Raw genomic sequence first — 6,564 nt, 5'->3', positions numbered from 1 at the left:
ATGGAAAAATACTGACCAAAACTACGGGCTAAAGTTTCCGCATGTTCAATGTTTATTACTGCGATTAGATTACCACAAATAATACATGCAAAATATGTTTCCTAGTCTATGAACATAATACTAATTTCAACTAATTTTGACTTTTACAAGATAAGGCTTAGTATGCAGCTCTCAAGAAAACGGTCAAGAAAACATTGCCATTATTTCGCGTGTGTGTACAAGGAATTTTGACATATTTTATACCTCACAGCCTGTTGCCTCACTCTTTCCTCAAGAAATAATGGAACGGGCATATATTTCTGTCGCAAACCTGAGCTGCCTTGTGCTCTTTTTTCACAAAAAACTTTAGAAAACCGTAGTAGAAAGCGTAGCAAATTTCTTAAGAACTGCGTACTGCCTTAAGGAAATTTGGCTTAAGAAAATTTCTTAGCCATTTCTTGTACGTCATTTTATATGGAGTTTATGCTTTTCTTGAGAGCTGCATACAGGCCTTTAGGAGCTATCTATGAAATTAAAAAATTTCTCAAGAACATGCGTTTGTATGTAAATTCCGCCTTCAAAGAGATTTTGGGGAGTGTTGCTGGAGTGACAGTCCTTGGCCAGATATAAATGTGGATCGTTCCGGTTATGTAGACCCGACTGTCGTGGGAACGATTTCCGGGATTGTTTGACTCTCGCTTAACGATATATAACTTGTTGAAAATTAGTCATCGGCATAGTCGTCAATTTCCTTTGAATGCTAAGAAAAGTGTTGATCGGGATGTAAAAGTTGAATTTTTCGCTTTGCAGTTAACTGCTATAGGTCTGAAATCTTTTTAAAATTTGCAAACTACTTGGTGTTATTAAATGCACGTTTAAGTAGCTAAAAAATTAATTTTTCAAAGTGACGAGAATAAAGGAATATTTCTTGCTTGGAGGATGAAGCAGCCAACTGTTAAAAACATGATAATAGCTCGTACATAAATAAATAACATTTCCTTCAGCTTACGAATACTTATGCGCAAAGGTATCCAAATTTACATTGAGGAAAAATCGAAGTATCCCTCAAAATTAAAGGCGAAAATGTATCCAATGGGATACTTATGTATCAAAACGGCAACACTGATTGTCAAGCGAATAAAGCGAGAAAGCTGTTTAATTAATTCACATATTTATAATTTTACCATGGATCCATACCAACAAATGACGGAACAAGTTAAGAATCAGAACGTTGGGAAAATTACAAAAAAAATCGAGTTCGATAAGTTTTTGGGGCAAATATAACGGAATCATTTTTTGGGGCGAAAATGAAAACTACGGTAGTTAGAAAAGGTCAAATGCAGTGCTTTTTCAAATCCGGAAATCTCGAAAACCATCGCACGGATTCTAAAAATTTTGCTGTCATTTAATAGGAAATGAGAGCCGCTCTAATTGGATATATATGTAAATGTTATATATTTTTTAAAATTTTAGCAAAAATCCAATTTATATAAATAAAAAAACAAAAAATTTTGAACAAACACATTTTTCTTTAAAAATTGCCTTATTAATTATACATATTTAAAGACCAGTATGCAGCCCTTAAGAAAAGCAAAAACTCAAACTCAATATGAAATGACGCACACGAAATGGTTCAGAAATTTTCTTCTGTAAAATTTTTCTTAAAGGCCTGTATGCAGTTCTTAAGAAATTTGCTATGATTTCTACTACGGTTTTCTAATTTTTTTGGTGAAAAAAGAGCACAAGGAAACCCACGCATGCAACAGAAATATATTCCCGTTCCATTATTTCTTGAGAAAAGAGTGAAGTAAGAGGCTGGTGAAGTATCAGTTGTGAAAATTCCTCGAAATAATCGCAATTTTTTCTAGGCCGTTTTCTGGGCCTTAAGGCCAGTATGCAGCTCTCAAGAGAGAGAATCCGTGCGATGGTTTTCGAGATATTTGAATTTGAAACCATTGGATTTGACTTTCGACCTTTCGTAACTACCGTAGTTGTAATTTCCGCCCCAAACAAATTATACCGTTATACTTGACTCAAAAACCTCTATCGACGTCCATACGTTTTTTTTTTAATTTTTGCAACGTTCAGATTCTTAACTTTACCCAAATTAAACTTAGGACTATAAGGAAAAGTATTAGAATAAAATTGTATTTAAAACATATCTATTTATGTTACATATGTACATACATACATACGGGGTTGAAATCAGTTACTGAGCCTGAATTAATCAGTGATTAGATTTTCGAATAAAAATTATAGCACGGCAGTTTTGGTTGGAAATAGTTGAAAATAATGTCGGTCGGAGGGAATATAAGATAAAACAGCATACAAGTATTTGTTGTTGTTATATTTTGACAGTTGGGAAACTTGTTTACATTTGTATTGTCACATACACTAAGGTAAATATAGTGGCGCCTTTGTGCATACAAGCATACATATGTATGTATGTACATATATGAGTTTTTCACAGAGCATAGCAAAATTGCGCACTTTTTCGATTTTCGAATTAATATATACTATCGTCGTTTAAAGTACAATACCGCGTATGTAAGGTCACCAAGATTTTACAGGAGAGTGTAAAAATATATGCTACTCTTGATCAACGGCATTGCAACTATGCTTCTATTTTGCAGTATATGGTCTTATATCGATATATTGGTATGTATCACGATGTATTCTATCATTTTTGGGTATGTATAGATAAGGCCTTATGCCTGGAGCTTCCTATGAGCAAATCTAATTTTTGGCACAAATGTCAGTTACGCGGTTTTGCAAAACGACGATAGCCGGTTTTGCGCTTTAAACGAAGATATGCATTTCTTTGCTGGCTGGTATGCGTATGAAACGTTGTTTCAACACATGTACATACATACATAGGTATTTCGTTTTTATAAAATACTATGTGGTTGGCATCATGTTTGAAAGTTGATGTGGCTGCGCTGATTGTGGCGACCTCACACTACCTACATACATACGTGCACAACAGGGTGGAAAATTAAGGTCGCTGGGTCCCAAATTTACAAGCACTGATTTCGTTGAAATTCTAAGAGCCTGCATACTGAGTATTTTCTGTCTCTATAGCAACCCTATAAACATTTTGGCAAACGTTCGAAAAGTACCTTCGATATCCAATGTGCATATCGAACTGAGAACGAACTCATAATCAACCTTGGTTTTGCAACGTTCAGAGTAAATTTGAAATACACTCGAAATGGGTTCGAAAAAAAATAAAACCATAGTAACAAGAGAGAAAGTGAAATCCAGCCCATTCTCGAAGGATACTATAAGACAATCGCTCTCTCACAATAAAATTTCAATTCGATAATGGGCTGGATTTCGAATTCCTAACGAAGGCAAAATACATTGGATAACGAAGGTGCCGTTTTGCTGGAGAATGGCTTAGTTCTCGAATCGAATACTAACCTATTGCACATTCGTTATCGAAGGTAAGACTCGAAAAAAAAGATTGGTTTTCCAATCATTTTCGAATTGCTAACCAAGCCCAATGTTTATTGGGAATATACATACTTGTCGCAGACGGGTGGTCGGTACTTTTGAAAGAGGTTTGCATCTCAAAACTGGACTCCAAAGACTGAATAATATAAGAATTCATGATCACTTATAATTTGTTTAGAAAAATAATGGATCAGTTGAATCAAATGCATGCCTGCGTCACAGTGACTTCGATGTTCAAAACATCGTTGAAACTGACATCGTTGTATCGTCTATTTAGCGACATTAGAAAATTGTAAACGTTGATGGCAAGCAACGAATTTTAAACCGGTATTATAGATGTTTCAAAAACATCGTTTGCCCTATCCCTATCTCCAGTCCAACTCTAGACACCATATCGACAGTATTATTCCACAGAGCGCTTGCATATATGGAGCACTAACCGTCAAAAAAGCCGATTTTTTTAAATAATTTTTTAGATTTGGTTTATTAGTTTTTTTATAAAAGCCCAGCTCATTATATAACAAACCACATTTCAAACGTTGTACAAAAATTACAAAAATCAACAAATTTTCACCAAAATTAACCAGTTTCCTCTCTTAATGAATGCACGTGTGATAAAATTAACTCCGCCTGTTAATTTTTACATACCGAATTTGTTGCGTAGAGCAAAATTACACGTAAAGTGTTTAAAATTGAGTGAATATGAGAACTTAAGTTTCATTAATAGTAGGAAATGTATTATTACTTTCAAAATTTTAGTAATTCTAAACATTTCATGTATGTATATATTTCATCTAATGTTCAAAATCAAATCTTTAACATCTTATGCGTATATTTGCACAGATTCGTGTTGAAAAATAAACACTTTTAAGTAGCAGTTTTACATGCAATTTTTAGATAGCATTTGTAGCACCATTTGATTTTAAACCAGCATTTCATTGTGTCTGCTGTCCTCATTTCAGAAATGCATTTTTTCTATGAAACACTTCGCAATTATTTTTAGTTGAATTCAGTTGCTCAAAATTTTGGCAACATGGTGGCTGAAATGAAAATGATAAAAAAAATACGCACTAAATACATATGTACAGGCGTACAGTGTCGGTGAAAAAAATAACACCACCGTCCATATTAAGACAATCTACTGCATGAAATATGTACAGTGGTCCACAAAATAATAGGAGTGCGTTATTTTGGTCAGTTTTTGCTATTTGCCTTTTGTTTACTTAATGTTTATTATTTTTATGTAAAAGTCAAGCTGGGTATACAACAAACAACGAATAAATTCATATTTCATTCTTTGTACAAAAATTATTAAAATTCTGTAAATTTTCACCAAAATATCAAACTTTTAAATCAGAATCTTCAGAGAAAATTCTGGTATTCAGTTTTATAGCCCATTCAATTCTAGTCTGAAGAAGTGCAAGTTTCAAGCTGCTAAAAAATTCCGTTGATTTTTGGCAATTTTTTTTTTTGGCACTGCCCCATATAAAAGAAAAGTGTCGAACATACTTTGTATGGAAAAAACGTGAAATATCTTCAACCGAAAAAATTCTCAAAAATCAAAGGAATTTTTTAGCAGCTTGAAACTTGCACTTCTTCAGACTAGAATTGAATGGGCTACAAAACTGCATACCAACATTTTTTCTAAAGATTCTGGTTAAATAGTTTGAAATTCTAAACAATCTAAATAAAAAGCGTAAAATTTGAATGAAAATTTGGCAAATTTTCATAACGAGCTACACTTTCATAAAAAATAATAAACATTAAATAAAAGAAAGGGAAATAACCGAAATAATGAAAAATACCTCTACCGTACTTATATTTTCGATACTGTATATTTCAGCTAACAGTTGCGCAACACATTTTCATTGAGAAACTAGTATAAGGCAGGCAGCTTTTCAGTGCAATTTGTTTTGCATTACATATCATACATATGCATGTACATGCATGGGTATATAGATAAACAGGTACATTGCCATGTACAAAATGAATAATAATTTCTGAAATGCGCTTATTCTGAAAAAAGGTGTAGTTGTAATTTTAAATAATTTTGTATTATGTAGCTGGACGCATATAAATAGGTACATATACATACATACATACTTGTACATACTTCAACATACTTTATAGTCTTGGCCTCATGTATGTACATATGTATGAATGTAAGCATCCATGTACAACAGCTTCGCACAATGCGAAATGTTGCCTAACCAGCCGAGTATTCAAAGAAATTTTATTTGGCTGACGTGTTGTTCAAGTTAAAGCCTATGTATGTATGTACATACATATGATGTACGTAAGTACGTTGAATAGACTACAACTAAAAAACTGGGGAATGTTATCAGATTAAAGATTATACATACATATATATAAATGTATATACATTGACGTAGCATAAATATACTGGGTGGCGCCGAATGAGCTATATGGTTTGAATTCTTTATAACCTTTTTTAATTATTATTTTTTATTTTTTTTTCAGAAATTTGAAGAATTGGGGAATTAAGTATGAATCATTACACGATCGAACAACGTGCACAAATAATTGAATTTTATTTTTTAAAAAACGGTCTATTGTGTTGACACAAGCGTGCATATCGTCGTCATTTTAATGTGCGCATTGCACCCACAGCGTCAGCAATAAACCATTTGATTGGAAATTTTCGTCAACATGGGTCTGTAAGAACCCTGTCCTGGTGCCGGAAGAACACCTATCGTGCACACTGCTCAAATATTGTAACGTGTACGGGAGAGCGTGCAGCGTAGTCCATCAACATCAACAAGGAGGCGTTCGACACAACTTGGTCTAGGTCGTCAGAGTTGATCTTAGATTCCAATATCAACTTTAGATTAACGCCTACCAGCACGGCTTAACCAGTTTCCGTGAAACAGATTTACTCTGATTTTTTGGGGATATTTGAAGAAAGAGTGTACGTTAACAAACCAAGAACCATTCTCCAACTCCAAACCAACATTCGAAATGAAATCATGGCCATTACACATTACGAAATTCTGCGAAAGAGTTATGGAAAATATGCTAAAAAGAGCACGTATGTGCGAAGCAGAAAATGGACATCACTTACAGGATATATTTTTCAAAGCTAATTGCAAAAAATTCTCCAATAATATA

Source organism: Rhagoletis zephyria, unplaced genomic scaffold (assembly GCF_001687245.7).
Source record: "Rhagoletis zephyria isolate East Lansing unplaced genomic scaffold, Rhagoletis_zephyria_1.1 Rzeph_scaffold_01828, whole genome shotgun sequence".
In the NCBI taxonomy this organism is placed as follows: domain Eukaryota; kingdom Metazoa; phylum Arthropoda; class Insecta; order Diptera; family Tephritidae; genus Rhagoletis; species Rhagoletis zephyria.
Note: the sequence above shows the minus strand (reverse complement) of the source record.